The 16286-nt window shown below is 35.6% G+C and overlaps 1 long non-coding RNA gene across 1 annotated transcript; it reads left to right on the plus strand.

Annotated features, from left to right (window-relative positions):
* Nucleotides 1-6302: 6302 nt before the first annotated feature.
* Nucleotides 6303-14883, plus strand: LOC111092230. The gene is made up of 3 exons (XR_005377728.1): nt 6303-6396; nt 14383-14440; nt 14752-14883. It is a non-coding gene; the product is annotated as an uncharacterized LOC111092230 (long non-coding RNA).
* The last annotated feature ends 1403 nt before the right edge of the window (nt 14884-16286 follow it).

Genomic DNA, 16286 nt, shown 5'->3' on the forward strand with positions numbered 1-16286 from the left:
AATGAACTATAGGTAGCAAGGAATTTAATAATTTCTCTTCTGCCTTTGTTTCCCACATCACATACCTACTTTGAGTTTAACTTTCTTTTCCCTAACTTACCAGTCTTACTCCTCTACTTAATTCAAATTTCTTTTTTCACTATATATCTTGATATATACTTATGTTATATATATATATACAGTATATGTTAGGCAAACAATGATTAAATGACAATAGAAGCTCTATTGTTGAAAACACAAAATATCTTACATATTTTAAGGCAATATATAATGCTTTATTTATTTTTTTTTAATTTTTTTATTTATTTATGATAGTCACAGAGAGAGAGAGAGAGAGAGAGAGAGAGGCAGAGACACAGGCAGAGGGAGAAGCAGGCTCCATGCTCCGGGAACCCGACGTGGGATTCAATCTCGGGTCTCCAGGATCGTGCCCTGGGCCAAAGGCAGGCGCCAAACCGCTGCGCCACCCAGGGATCCCTATATAATGCTTTAATATGACACATTAACTTGGGTGATTAGAAGGAAAAGAATTAACTAATATTGATAGGAATACATAAATTTTAAAAATTAAAATTATGTGGTAACTATAGACTTTATTTTCTGTTCCTCTTAATTTTAATTTTTTTAAGTGTCAAATAAAGAAAGATTTCTACTCTATTGACCATAATATGGTTCAATGACATAGTTTAGAAAATATATTTAAGTTAACTTTAAAGCACAATGAGATCAGAGTTTATGATAACAATTTGACAAACAAAAACACCATATAAGTGGTGAAACTATCAATCTACATAATTGAAATATTATCTGAACTTTACAAGAAACAAATTTATAAACACTATATGCTTAAGTATCAATTATTTAATTGAAGACCTAAGTTTACATTTCATATCCTTAAATATTATTATAATAAATAAAAACTTATCTGGTCTACAAAGCATTAAAGAATTTAGGTATCTATTTAACCGTTTTATAAAATAATAAATAAGCTAAAAGCCTTGGATAAACTAAGAACATCATGTTTGCATTCTTATTTCCCACTGAGGCAAATTCAGAGAGAATGAGTATAGAACTGTTCAACCCAAACTTCATAAAAAATAAATAAATAAATAGATAGATAGATAGATAAATAAATAAATAAATAAATAAATAAATAAATAAATAAATAAATAAATAAAAAGGTTTCCCTTGCTTGGGATAACTGATGAGAACGGGAGGAATAGTAAAATCTCTATCTTCTCCAAGTAATGTGGAAAAACTTCACAGAAGGTTTCATAATGCCTTATGACAGTTACTCATTATTAACCTAAAGTCGACTTCCATATCTTTTGTTGTTTATGTTATACTCAGCAGGAACACTCAGATCATTTAATTAAAATTAGATTTTCCCTTATCTCATCCAAAGGAATTGTTAAGTGGAAGTATTTATATTAGAACACAGGAACATTATTTAAATCACTGTTAAGAACTTTGTGATTTTGAAAGGTCTTTATACATTTTTATTTATATACTTTTTAAATTTCATCCCTGAAAGAGTATAATATTCTTTTTGACCAAAAGACCTTAACCAATTTAGCACTTAAATTTTTTCATTTGCAAAGAACCCTTTCAAGTAAAAAACCATTATGGGAGTCAGTTTTCCGAAGCCAGATTTTTTTTTTAAAGATTTTTTATTTATTCATGATAGACATAGAGAGAGGCAGAGACACAAGCAGAGGGAGAAGCAGGCTCCATGCAGGGAACCTGATGCGGGACTTGATCCAGGGACTCTAGGATCTTGCCCTGGGCCAAAGACAGGCACTAAACCGCTGAGCCCCCCAAGGATCCCCTGAACATGGATTTCTTTAATGTATTTGCACGTGTTACAAGGCTTAATTGATGGTTCAGTCCCTCAAGTGCTTGCCACTTTCTCTTAGGCCGAATATTTTTTCTTCTTAAAGTTCTAGCATGGGCAGCCTGGGTGGCTCAGCGGTTTAGTGCCTGCCTTAGGCCTAGGCCATGATCCTGGAGGCCTGGGATCCAGTCCCAGGTCAGGCTCCCTGCTTCTTCCTCTGCCTGTGTCTCTGCCTCTCTCTCTCTCCGTTTCTCATGAATAAATAAATAATTAAAAATCATTTAAAGTTCTAGCAGACTTGAGGCATTAGGAATTTGGGGGTGATCTTTAAAATCCGCCCCCCCCCCGGGGGGGGGGTCATTTATAAAACCTTTACACCCTTTCCAATAACCTCCTTAGGCAGCCTCACCTATCCAAAATGGTGATACCTTTTAAAGGAAGTTCCTTTCTTTTTTCAGTCATTCCACATCAATATTCAAAGATGCGTGGCTTCTTCAGCTCTATTGTACTCGGTAGCTCCCAAAGCATCACAAAGCCAGAGACCCTGGGATTAGAGTCCCCTCTTGGATCCTCCACTCCCGGTCTCTCAGTTCACATGACCTCACATATAAGAAAAATCTCACAAACGACAGAAGAAAGTACAAATTCGTGGGCAAGCTGGAGATTGTAAAGCAACCCTTATTTTTCAAGGAAAATGAGCAGCTCTTCAGAAAAGAAAACGGTCCTGTGACTCAATTATTGACCGCCAGGAGGCAGCAGCTCCCCATCCTGAAAACGCGATGTTTGAAATGACGGAGTTTGTTTCTGGAATCCTCTGTACTCCAAGGCCTTATTCCCAAACAGTATAGACGCACTCTTAAAAGTAAGAAAAAACTTACTTGCCTGGAAACAGATAAAATTCTACCCTAATCAACACTCAAAACAATTGCATTAAAATAAAAATCCATACAATATCCATTGCAGGAGGACAGAAACAGGGTTTCCTCCACTAAGATTATTCCTGATGGCTCCTCAACGAAAACTCTATTCTGTGAACATACATGGGGCAAAAGCCGTAAGTCCATAATCAGCAATAACTACAACATTTTTAAAAATTTCCCAATGACTTTATAGATTCTTGGGGAAATATTTCTTTAGAAGTATTTTTAAAGACTCAAGTGGAGATAAATCTTATATTTCCTTTAACAGCTCTTAGTTTTCAGCTTTAAATTCTCTTCTGAAGACAGAACATGAGAGACTCCTAACTCTGGGAAACGAACAAGGGGTGGTGGAAAGGGAGGTGGGCAGGGGATTGGGGTAACGGGGTGATGGGCACTGAGGGGGGCACTTGATGGGATGAGCACTGGGTGTTATGCTATATGTTGGCAAATTGAACTCCAATAAAATTTTGTTTAAAAAATAAATAAATAAATTCCAAAAAAATAAATAAATTCTCTTCTGGGTTTAACCAATAATCTACTTCATGGCATCATTTATTAGTTTAAATGATCAAAGTCTCTCAAAACTTCATTGAAATAAGAAACAGCAAATCATTTTATTTCTTCCATTTACATGGAAAATAAGGAAATGCCAATAATGTCTTTCCTCTATAACAAAGAAAAATCTTATAGCATTTATATCATTAATAAACAGAGTTGTCATTTTTTTTTTAAGATTTTATTTATTTGACACACACACACAGCACAAACAGGGGGAGCAGAAGGCAGAAGGAGAGGAAGAAGCAGGCTCCTGGCTGAGCAAGGGACTCAACTCGACTCAGGGTTTGATCCCTTAACCGACTGAGACACTCAGGCACAACCTCATCTGTTTTTGATGCCCCAGATCTGAGCCAACTTATATTTGAGTAATTCTGTATCATATGAGACAAGATGAAACAGTACATCTCCCTCCCCAGAGCTGGGAAGGCCACAAATTGCGTCCTGGTCTCTCTAACATGAGGGACATGTGACCTCCAGTTTTCTCTGCTTGAGATCCTAATCCCACACAGAAAATCCACTCACACATTACAGCTCATGTGTCCTCACCAGCAATTATAAGGTTATGGTCCTGTGATTAGCAGGTTCACTGAGGGTGGTCGTTCCCCCAAGAGACATGCTGTACAGACAAAAATGGTTTACTCCTACTACATTCTCTTTGAAGTGCAACTAATAGAAGAATCGGATAAAAAAATTTTTTCACATGATGAAGATTTCCAAGGAAATAAAAATGGAGAACACACACACACAAAATGCCATCTAGATCTCCAAGCAATATGGTCAGTTTAAAATTGTATTAAAAGAAGTAAACAAAGGATGGTCACAAGAAAAACTGAACTGGTGGTCTTCGTGATGAAATGGAAGAGATATTTTACAATGTAAAACAAAATACAACAAAATTAAAATTGTTAGCAGGGGAAATGCTTCCTGTACTTTCCTCAATGCTTTCATGGGAAGAATTCCGTTACCCACTCCAGGAAGGAAAAGTATTTTAAAGAACAGTTCCATGCTACCTTTCCAAATAATGAGCTCAAGAATTAGAGGAGGAACATGTAAAAATTATAATTAGAAACATAACAGAAGGAAATTTCTCAAAACTGAAGAAAAATGTGAGCTTTTAACACTGAAAGGATTCACCAAGTACCACACATAGCCATGAGAGAAAGCACACAGCTAGACATAAACTGGTAAAACAACAACAACAACAAGAATCAACGTTTTCAGAATAGAAAGTTCATGTTAGAAGCTTCCAGACAAAAAAATACAAGATACTAACAAAGGAAAAAGAAACTAACATCAGATTTTATAACTAAAATCTATAATTTTTATAGATTATTGAATGAACTGCAAATGCTAAATCAGATGCACAACCAGAATACAAAAGTCAGAGTGGAATTCAAGGACAAGACAAAGTTAACTATTTAAAAGTGAATTTCACAATCTTCACTTATCATGATGAGCCCTGAGTACTATATAGAATTGTTGAATCACTATATTGTGCACTGAAACTAATATAACAGTTTGTTAACTTAAGTAAATAAATAAATAAATGTAAATTTTGCAATCTACACAGAAGTTGTGACCGTCATAAAACTTGATGCCCCATAAAATAAAGCAACACAATTAATTTGTAATTTAAAATCTAACATAAGAAGAATTTGATTAAATGCTTAATTACACTTGCGGGATTTTAATGCAATTATGTATTTCATTGTTCATGTAAATAGAAATTAAGTAAGAATATTGGAATTTGAGGGCAGCCCGGGTGGCTCAGTGGTTTAGCGCCTGCCTTCAGCCCAGGGCATGATCCTGGAGTCCTGGGATCGAGTCCCGCATCAGGCTCCCTTCATGGAGCCTGCTTCTCCCTCTGCCTGTGTCTCTGCCTCTCTTTCTCTCTCTCTCTCTCTCTCTCGATCTGTTTCTCAAGAATAAATAAATAAAATCTTTAAAAAAAAAAAGAATATTGGAATTTGATTAACAGTAAAAAAAAGAAAGAAAAGCTTAATTAATTAATTAATTAATTAATTTTTAAAAGATATTATTTTATTTATTTATTCATGAGAATACACAGAGAGGAGAGAGAGACTAGAAGAAACAAACCACCTGGAAACATTCAGACCAAGAACATCAGGTACTTCCTCTTAAGATTTATTAGTACTTCTGTGGCCAAACAGGTACGTGGACGTATGGTTATATGACTCATTCCTGCAAGGGTTGATACAAGGCAGAAATGAAACCTCGGGAACACAAGGCTGAGCTGTACCCAGTGTGCCAGCTTGGTCCAGAGTCAGCTCTGTATGTTGAGGTAGTCATAGAAGTTAGTGTGCTGTTTCCTGGATGCCCATCTTAGAAGTATCCACATTGCGCTTCATCTGCCCTAGAAACATGGCATGTCTGATTACCTCAGACGTTGTTGTGAGAGTCCTCTCTCCAACTCTCCTGCCTGCTGGCCACTCCTTTCTTGACCTCATTGTTCCATCTATAAAATAAGGAAGTCTGACCTACTTAATCCAAAGATCCAGATTATAAGAGGTTTCCAGGATGTTATGCATTGTATAAAAATGTGTTTATTCACTTCATTAAACTATTCTTTTCTGAGTCCCTCTTAAATTTGAGCCCCTGTCCCTGGAAACACAGTACAAAGGGAGAGAGTTTTCAGTTGGTCCCAAAGCAGTGCAATGAAACTAATTTAGAAGGGAAGCACTAAAGACATTGCAACACCCCCATGAGTGGGGTAGAGGAAGGGGCAAGGAAGACACCCTGGTGTGTGGATTCTCTTTATATACTGCCATGATATTTTCACCTTCTCTTGTAGTCTTCTGCCTCCCCTCAGAACAGGGTTCTAAGTATTGTCTAATCAATGAATGCTTCTGGCCTATAGGCCAACGTTCCTTTGTACCTCTTTTTGTTTCATTGCCCATGACCCACCCCCTGAACCCCGCCCAATGAAAATAAATAAAAACCTGAGCCCAGAGTCCCACTGCAGAATGTTCTGGACTCCTGGATCTGCCACCTTCTTCCTAAAGACCATGAAACTCTTGCTCCTGACCCTTACTGTATGTTTGATCCTGTTCCAGATACTGCCAGGTAACCAGAACCAAGGAAAAAGGAAGAGAGCTAGGGTGGGGAACTGCCCATGGAAGGTTTATTATCTTTTTTGTCCACTGAGACAAGGTTTTCAGAGGTGACTGAAATCTGCTTGACTTTATCTGAATGTACTCCCAGGACAGACCTGAGGCCCCATACTGGGAAAGTGTACCTAGCCAGGATCCCTAGAGGCATGGAGTAGGGCAAGATGTCTTTCAAAAAGTCCTTCTCATACTCAGGTGTAACTCCATCATCCCTTGGTACTTGGCACCAATGTTCCAAGGACCCAACTGAGCAGCTGCCTGACTTCAGCTGTCTTTCCAATCCTTATCAGATCATGAGTCCTGAAGGCCTTCTTAGACATTAAGTTCTGTTATCTCTCCATATGAAATCCTGCTCTAGTCTGGAATGAAAATGTTTGCAGAGCAGTCATGTGGAAGAGAGCACAGTCCTTTCTGCTCCTTTCCAACTATAAAAGTTTGTGATTTTGTTAATGATTTACAATAAGATTTTACAAACAAGTGGCCAGAGCTGTGAAACTACTATATATGAAGGCTTGAATAATTTTTAGACAAGGTACAATTTCCTTCATCTGTCTAATGTTTAAAACCTCTTTTCTGGGATGCCTGGGTGACTCAGCGGTTTAGCACCTGCCTTCAGCTCAGGGCATGATCCCGGGGTCCCGGAATCAAGTCCCACATCTGGCTCCCTGCATGGGGCCTGCTTCTCCCTCTGCCTAGGTCTCTGCCTCTCTCTCTCTCTCTCTGTCTCTCATGAATAAATAAATAAAATATTTTTAAAAACCCCAAACCTCTTTTCTATGCACATACAAATGCATATAAGTATGTGTGTGCTTATAGTTTTATTTTTTAACTAAAAAAGTAACTATATATTGCTCTAAAATGTTTTTATTCAATATATAGTAGACATCTTCCTTGTCGGCACATAAAAATTTGTCTCATTGCTTCTAGGAATCACATATATTCTATCATGTAGATAGATCATAATTTGTACTTCTAATCCGTATTCAGGGTAAAATGTGATCTTTCCAGATCTTTCCAGACAGACAAAACCGCAACTGACTTTTTGCATATATGTTTTTATTTACTTGGACAGAAATTTTTTTAAAAGCTCCTAGAGGTGGACTTGCTAGGTAGAGTAAGTTTATGGTTTTGTTTTTCATGGGTACTTATTCTGTGTCTCCTTTGGGTCAGACATAACCCAAAGAAATCATTCACCTTCCAGGGCAAAAAAAGCTTCAGAAGACCCAAATGGACATTCTTTACATAAACCCAGAAAAATAAGAGTTGTGGCAACTTTTCAACTGTAACACTGATATAAAAGGAAAATAAATTCTTTAAATAGTGAAGGAAAAGAACCATGAACCTAGAAATCTTATATTCATTCATTAATGAATTGTAATGCTATTTGTTTTTTTGTTTTTTTGTTTGTTTGTTTGTTTGTTTGTTTTTTGCTATTTGAATGAATTATATCGCTATTTAAATATAGAAGTATAACAAAAATATTCTCAAGCATAGAGGGCTGGAGAATATTTGCCACACAAAGACACATTTTGAAAACACTCTTGGAGGAAGAACTCAAATATAGAGAAATTAATCCAGAAGAATGTTGGAAATGATATGAGAGGTAAGAATTATCAATTAGTTTGTAATTTTTTAGTTGACTTAAGAAAAACTGGACTAGAGGGGTATAGACAAAGAAAATGTATCCCATAATTCCCATAAATTTTAGATAATTAATGTGATTCAGAAGGGGATGGCCAAGGGTCAGTGAAGAGAAAGGCCAGGAATATGAGAGCATTACTAAGGTACTTGCCTTGTTAAAAGTAAGGCATAATTATAGATAAGTTTCAATATTAATAAAGATAGGTATTCATGGACATGAGCTTTATGTTATTACAAATAGCATAAGAATAAAAATAAAATGAGTACATTTTAAGCCAGCTGGAAAAATCCTTATTTCTCTAATTAAAAATAGTAAGAAAGAATAAAAATTACTAGTAGAAAATATAAAGTAAGATAGCAGACATAAATCCAAATGTAATTTTAATTACAATAAATGTAAATGAACTAAACTCACTAGATGAAGGCTTAGGCTTTCAAATGAGAAAGAAAGATCAAACAACAGGTAATCTACAAGGCACAGAAATGTTTGATCTAAAAACATCTGGATTAAGATAATGAAATGCCTTATCAGGCAATTATAAACTAAATGAAAGCTGAAGTAGCATTCTTAATATGTGGCAAAGAAAACTCTAAGGCAAAATATATAATACTTGGCAGAGGCTGGTTATTTACTGGTAAAAGAAATAATTGGGTCATAAGAACCTGTGGCACTTACAATTTCAGCTTCCAGATTTGAAAAACAAGTCAGAGAGGGAGACAAATCATAAGAGACTCTAAACTGTAGGAAACAAACTGAGGGTTGCTGGAGGAGAGATGGGTGGGGGTTGGGGGTAACTGGGTGATGGGTATTAAGGAGGGCACTTGATGGAACGAACACTGGGTGTTGTATGCAACTGATGAATCACTAAATTCTGCCTCTGAAACTAATAATATACTATATGTTAATTAAAATTAAAAAATTTTTAAAGAAAAACAATAAATGATACTTCAGAGAGGAATAGTTAAGCAAACAATGGCATTTGAAGAACTTTAACTCAATTTTACCACTTAACTGATAAGAATACACTGAAAATCCAACCAGTGTATTAAATAAACCTAAGTTATTGGATATATATATATTTATATGAGGACATTTATCTGCTCAACAGAGAGTAAGCATTCTTTTAAGAACACAAAAAATTTACAAAATTTACAAAAATATCTCACATATAAGACCACAAAGAAAGCTACATACTCCATGCTCATGGATTGGAAGAATTAATATTGTGAAAATGTCAATGCTACTCAGGGCAATTTACACATTTAATGCAATCCCTATCAAAATACCATGGACTTTCTTCAGAAAGTTGGAACAAATTATCTTAAGATTTGTGTGGAATCAGAAAAGACCCCGAATAGCCAGGGGATTATTAAAAAAGAAAACCAAAAAATAAATAAATAAATAAATAAAAATAAAAAAAATAAATAATAAATAATAATAAAAAAAATAAAAAAGAAAACCATAGCTGGGGGCATCACAATGCCAGATTTCAGGTTGTACTACAAAGCTGTGGTCATCAAGACAGTATGGTACTGGCACAAAAACAGACACATAGATCAATGGAACAGAATAGAGAACCCAGAAGTGGACCCTCAACTTTATGGTCAACTAATATTCGACAAAGCAGGAAAGACTATCCACTGGAAAAAAGACCGTCTCTTCAATAAATGGTGCTGGGAAAATTGGACATCCACATGCAGAAGAATGAAACTGGACCATTCTCTTACACCATACACAAAGATAAACTCAAAATGGATGAAAGATCTAAATGTGAGACAAGATTCCATCAAAATCCTAGAGGAGAACGCAGGCAACACCCTTTTTGAACTTGGCCACAGCAACTTCTTGCAAGATACATCCATGAAGGCAAGAGAAACAAAAGCAAAAATGAACTATTGGGACTTCATCAAGATAAGAACCTTTTGCACGGCAAAAAAAAAAAACAAAAAACAAAAAACAGTCAACAAAACTAAAAGACAACCTACAGAATGGGAGAAGATATTTGCAAATGACGTATCAGATAAAGGACTAGTATCCAAGATCTGTAAAGAACTTATTAAACTCAACAGCAAAGAAACAAACAATCCAATCATGAAATGGGCAAAAGACATGAAGAGAAATCTCACAGAGGAAGACATAGACATGGCCAACAGGCACATGAGAAAATGCTCCTCATCACTTGCCATCAGGGAAATACAAATCAAAACCACAATGAGATACCACCTCACACCAGTGAGAATGGGGGAAATTAACAAGGCAGGAAACAACAAATGTTGGGGAGGATGTGGAGAAAGGGGAACCCTCTTGCACTGTTGGTGGGAATGTGAACTGGTGCAGCCACTCTGGAAAACTGTGTGGAGGTTCCTCAAAGAGTTAAAAATAGACCTGCCCTACGACCCAGCAATTGCACTGCTGGGGATTTACCCCAAAGATACAGATCCAGTGAAACACCGGGACACCTGCACCCCGATGTTTATAGCAGCAGTGTCCACAATAGCCAACTGTGGAAGGAGCCTCGGTGTCCATCGAAAGATGAATGGATAAGGAAGATGTGGTTTATATATACAATGGAATATTACTCAGCCATTAGAAACGACAAATACCCACCATTTGCTTCGATGTGGATGGAACTGGAGGGTATTATGATGAGTGAAATAAGTCAATCGGAGAAGGACAAACATTGTATGGTCTTATTCGTTTGGGGAATATAAAAAATAGTGAAAGGGAATGAGAGGGAAGGGAGAAAAAATGAGTGGGAAATATCAGAAAAGGAGACGAAACATGAAAGACTCCTAACTCTGGGAAACAAACAAGGGGTGGTGGAAAGAGAGGTGGGGTTGGGGTGACTGGGTGACCGGCACTGAGGGGAGCACTTGATGGGATGAACACTGGGTGTTATGCTATATGTTGGCAAATTGAGCTCCAATAAAATGAAATTTTAAATAAATAAATAAATAAATAAATAAATAAATAAATAAATAAATAAAATAGTATAATAAAGATCATACTCCCCAGTACAACGAATAAAATTGGAAATTAATAATAAAAGAATAGCAAATAACTTATTTATTTGGAAACAAAATAGCACATTGCTAAATAAACTTTGATATGTATAAAAAATTATATATGCTAACAAATATGTCACATGTATATGCCTTAAGTCAAATGGTGGGACAGAGCCCCTCAACCATAATGGAAGAAAATCATAAAATTATAGAGCAAAGGGTGTGGATCCAAAAGGGGGTGAAAATTTGGGGGACTTTTTCACAGTTAGCCTACCATATGATATTAGAAATCAGGGTGGGCAGTGGGGGGATGGGGAGGAGAAGAACATTAATGACTGAAGGAAGACATGAAGGGGCTTCCTAGTGCTGATTATATGAGTAGTTTTATGATGATCCATCCAGTTGCACATCAGTAATTAGTGCATATTTCTGGAACATGTTATGCTTGAGTTAAAATTTTACTTTAAAAATTCAAGCATAATTTTGCTATAAATAGCTTCTAGATTTATACCTTCTGTTTTTTTATCTAGATTACCTTCCGTGTGTCCTTTTTCTCTCCTTTTTTTTTCAATATTCAACCTGATTCCTGAATATCTTCTTTCATTTGAAACTATATTTGGTATCACTGAAGTGTTTAGAGTAGCAAATTTTAGCCATTATTAGTTAAGCATTGGATCTAGTTAAAAAAATATTTTAAAACTGTATATAAATCCTGTTGGAACTTTTAAGATTAATAATAAAACATCAGGTCACAATGAAATATACAATGATATCTGTTGCATTTCTCAATTTTTAAATTTTATCTTTCTCAATTAAAATATGTGTTATTAGAAAATCTACTTAGATTCATTTAACAATTAAGAGTCAAATTTTGACAGTTCGGGGATACCTAGGGATAATGCTTCAACAGGTAAAACTTGTCACTTAAATGTACCCTATCCCATAAAACTTGGAAAATTCTATGTCTTTTCCATCTGTTTTCTGTGAAGTGACCAATAGGCTTTTCCTGAATATCTCAAAATTAAAAGGAAACATATTTTCATGTAACTGTGAGGATATTCCATCCTCAGAGAGTCTGTACAATTCCTGGTTTTTGCTCTTCCAGAATTTATTAATGTGTGGACATTTCCTCCAGATATGTTATAGATTTTGCTTATAGGATGCTAGGTCTCTCAATTACCACCATCAGCATCACCTGGGAACTTGTTAGAAATGCAAACTTTTCCAGCTTTATTGAGATATAATTGACAATTAAGTTGTGATGTTGCGTAAGTTTAAAGTGTATACTGTGTTGACTTGATACACTTATATATAGCAAAAGATTACCACCACCAAGTTAGCTAACACCTCCATCATGTCATGTAATTTCCATTTCTTTTTTGTCATGAGAACATTTACCATCTACTCTCCTTGCAATGTTCAAGTATGTAATACGGTATTGTTAACTATAATCACCATGCTGTATGTTAGATCCCCAGAACTTATTTATCAATTAGAAGTTTATACCCTTTGACCAACATCTCCCCATCTCTCTCACCCATTGGTAACCATCATCCTAATCTCTGTTTCTATGAGGTTGATGCTTTGATTTCATGTATAAGATCATACAGTATTTGTATTTATCTGTCTGACTTATTTCATTTAGCATAATGTTCTCAAGATCCATCCATGTTGTAACAAATGACAGGATTACCTTCTTTCTCGTGGCTGAATAATATTCCTCTGTGTGTGTGCATATATGTGTGTGTGATCTTTATCCATTTATCTGTTGATGGACACTTGTATATCTTGGCTGTTATTTCTGTATCTTGGCTGTTGTGAATAATGATATAATGAACATAAGAATATAGACATCTCTTCACAATAGTGGTTTCTCTTCTTCAGATATATGCCCAGAATTGGAATTGCTGGATCATATAATTTTATTTTTAATTTTGGAGGGAAACTCTATAATGTTTTCCATAGTGGCAATAGCAATTTACATTCCCACCCACAATGCACAAGGATTCCATTTTCTTCACACCTTCTCTAACACTTGTTATCTCATATTTCTTTATAGTGTCCATTCTAACAAGTGTGAAGTGATATCTCACTTTGGTTTTAATTTGCACTTCCCTGAAAATTAGTGAAGCTGAGCAGCTTTTCAGGTACCTGTTAGCCACTTGGATGTCTTCTTTAGAAAACTATCTGTTTAGGTCCTTTGCTCATTTTAAATTGGATTGTTTTGTGCTTGTTTGTGTTTGTTTGGTTTTGGTTTTTTTCTTTTGAGTTATATGAGTTCTTTATACATTTTGGATATTAACCCCTTACTAAATGTGTGATCTGCAAGTATTTTCTCCTATTCCATAGGTTGCCCTTTCGTTTTGTTGATAGTTTCTTTTGCTGTGTAGAAGATTTTTCATTTGATGTAGTCCTATGTGTTGATTTTTGCTTTTGTTGCTTGGACTTTTGAAGTAATATCCAAAAAAAATCATTGCCAAAACCAATGTCAAGGAGATATTTATCTAGGTTTTATTCTGGGAGTTTTACAGTGTCAAGTCTTCAATTTCAGTCTTTAATTCATCTTGAGTTCATTTTTGTGCATGGTGTAAGATAAGGGACCAATTTCATTTTTCTGCATGTAGACATCCAGTTTTCCCAGCACCACTTGTTGAAAAGATTATCCTTTCTTCACTGACTGTTCCTGCCTCTCTTGTCAAACATTAGTTGACCATATGTGTAAGGATTTATTTCTGGGCTCTCAATTCTGTTCCATTATACCAATACTTTACTGTTTTGATTACGATAGCTTTGTAATATAGTTTGAAATGAGGAAGTATGATGCTTCCAGCTTTGTTATTTTTCAGGATTGTTTTGGCTATTTTGCAGTGTGTGTGTGTGTGTGTGTGTGTGTGTGTGGTCCCATATGAATTTTAGAATTGCTTTTTCTATTTCTGTGAAAAATGCCATTGGGTATTTTTTATAGAGTGCCTTGAATCTACAGATGGTTTTGGGTACTGTGGACATTTTAACAGAATTGATTCTTCTAATCTTTGAATACAGGACATCTTTCCATTGATTTGTGTCTTCAATTTCTTTCATCAAAGTCTAATAATTTCTTAGAAATGCAAATTTTCAAGCCCCATCTCAGATATACTGAATCAGAAATCCTGAGGGTGGGGCCAGCAATCTGTGTCTTAAGTCCTCTGGCGGGTTGTGACACATGCTCAAGTGTGAGAATCAGTAATAATCTACTATAGCTGTGCTTCTGAGATGGCCAAATAAGACACTAATTTGTTTTATTATTCCCTTTTAGAGCAATTATTTTCCTGGCATTTATGGATTCAGTTAAAGCAGTAACTTCTATACTTCTGGTATGATAAATGCAAATAACTCCACTAAAGCAGAATTCAGTTAGCCCACTCTGCTGATTTTACATAATCACACTACCTCTTACCAAATAATTGCAGTTCCTACTGGCTAGCAAGTTCCTTTGATACATTTTGATATTGATAAGATGCTTAGAAATATGGTATATATCAATCTTGCTTTGCTTATACAATCTTCCCTAATGAACACAGGATTGTTGTGAAGATTACAAATATAGTCATATAGTCATATAACTCTAATTGTTACAAATATAAGCATCAATATCTTGAGATAATTGACACTCTACTCTTTTCAGTCTGCAGGGGCCAAAAATCTTGCTGGATCATAAAAGGACACTGCAGGAAAAACTGCAAATCTGGTGAACAGGTGAAAAAGCCATGTAAAAATGGTGACTATTGTTGCATTCTAAGCAAGACAGATTCTCAACCACACAGACTAACCCAAGCTCCTACTGGGAAATCTCAAATTTTAAGCACTGATTTGGAAGGAAATGATGTTTTGGAGCATGTACCATTAGTCATCATGAGGCAAGGAAAAATTTAGAGTGAAGCAGAAGAAATTTGGGACTTGTCAGGCCAGGGATTGTTAATTTCAGTCTCTCTTCCATGGGTCCATTAATGCACATGATCTCCTTTCAACTGTCATTCATCTCTATGTTCACAAGACTGGGTTAAGACCTTGAGGTGCCCAAAGTACTCACTGAAAATACAATGGTGTTCCACCTTAACCAATATATAATTCTAAACAAAACAATAATAGATCACTATAATAGAAGAAAACTTCAATGTTTCCCATGTAAATTTCCTCAATTTTTTGAAACATCAAGTATCAAATTACTTCATCCAAGAAAAACATTTTTCCATTTCTTTTGCACCTGCTTTGCTAGTGTCCCATGTCAAAGGTACTCTTCTCTCCATCTAGACCAATGAGTTTGAGAAATATCTGGGAAATTCTTTGTTTTATATTTGCCTTCTGGTTCAACATAAGTAGCTCCATGATTTTTTGGCCAATAGCTACCAGGACACTAAGAATTTCTTTATAAAACAGAAGACATTTCAGATAAATGCATCCCATTTATTATTAACCTATCTTTGGTTGTAAATGTCTGTATGACATAGACCAATGGAACAAATTTGAGAGCTTGGAATTAAGTCCCCACATATATGATCAACTAATATTCAACAAGAGTGCCCCAGTGAAGAATATTCAATGAAGAAAGAACAGTGTCTCCATTAAATGGTCCTGAGAAAACTGGATAACTATATGCAGAAAAAATGAAACTGTACCCCTATTTTACACCACTCACAAAAATGAACTCAAAATGGATTAAAGACTGAAACTGAAGACCTGAAACTGAATAACTTCTAGAAGAAAACCTAGGGGGAAACCCCTTGACAGTAGTCTTGGCAATGATTTTTTGGATGTGATACCAAAGTCCAAGCAACAAAATCATAAATCAACAAATAGGAGTACATCAAACTAAAACTCTTCTGCATAGCAAAAGAAACTGTCAACAAAATAAATAAGAAATCCATGGAATGGGGTAGAATATTTGCAAATCATTTATCTGGCAAGGGATTAATATCCAAAATATATGAAGAACATACAACAATTCAGTAGCAAAAGCAGTCAGATTAAGAAATGGGGAAAGGACCTGAACAAAACAATTTTTCTAAAGAAGACATACAAATGGCCAACATGTACATGAAAAGATGCTCAATATTACCAACCAACAGGGAAATTCAGCTCAAAATCACAATATGAAATCACCTCACACTAAAATGGCTATCCCCAAGAAGATAAGAGTTAAGAAGGATTGGTGAGGATGTG

Source organism: Canis lupus, chromosome 24, assembly GCF_011100685.1.
Source record: "Canis lupus familiaris isolate Mischka breed German Shepherd chromosome 24, alternate assembly UU_Cfam_GSD_1.0, whole genome shotgun sequence".
NCBI classification, from domain to species: domain Eukaryota; kingdom Metazoa; phylum Chordata; class Mammalia; order Carnivora; family Canidae; genus Canis; species Canis lupus.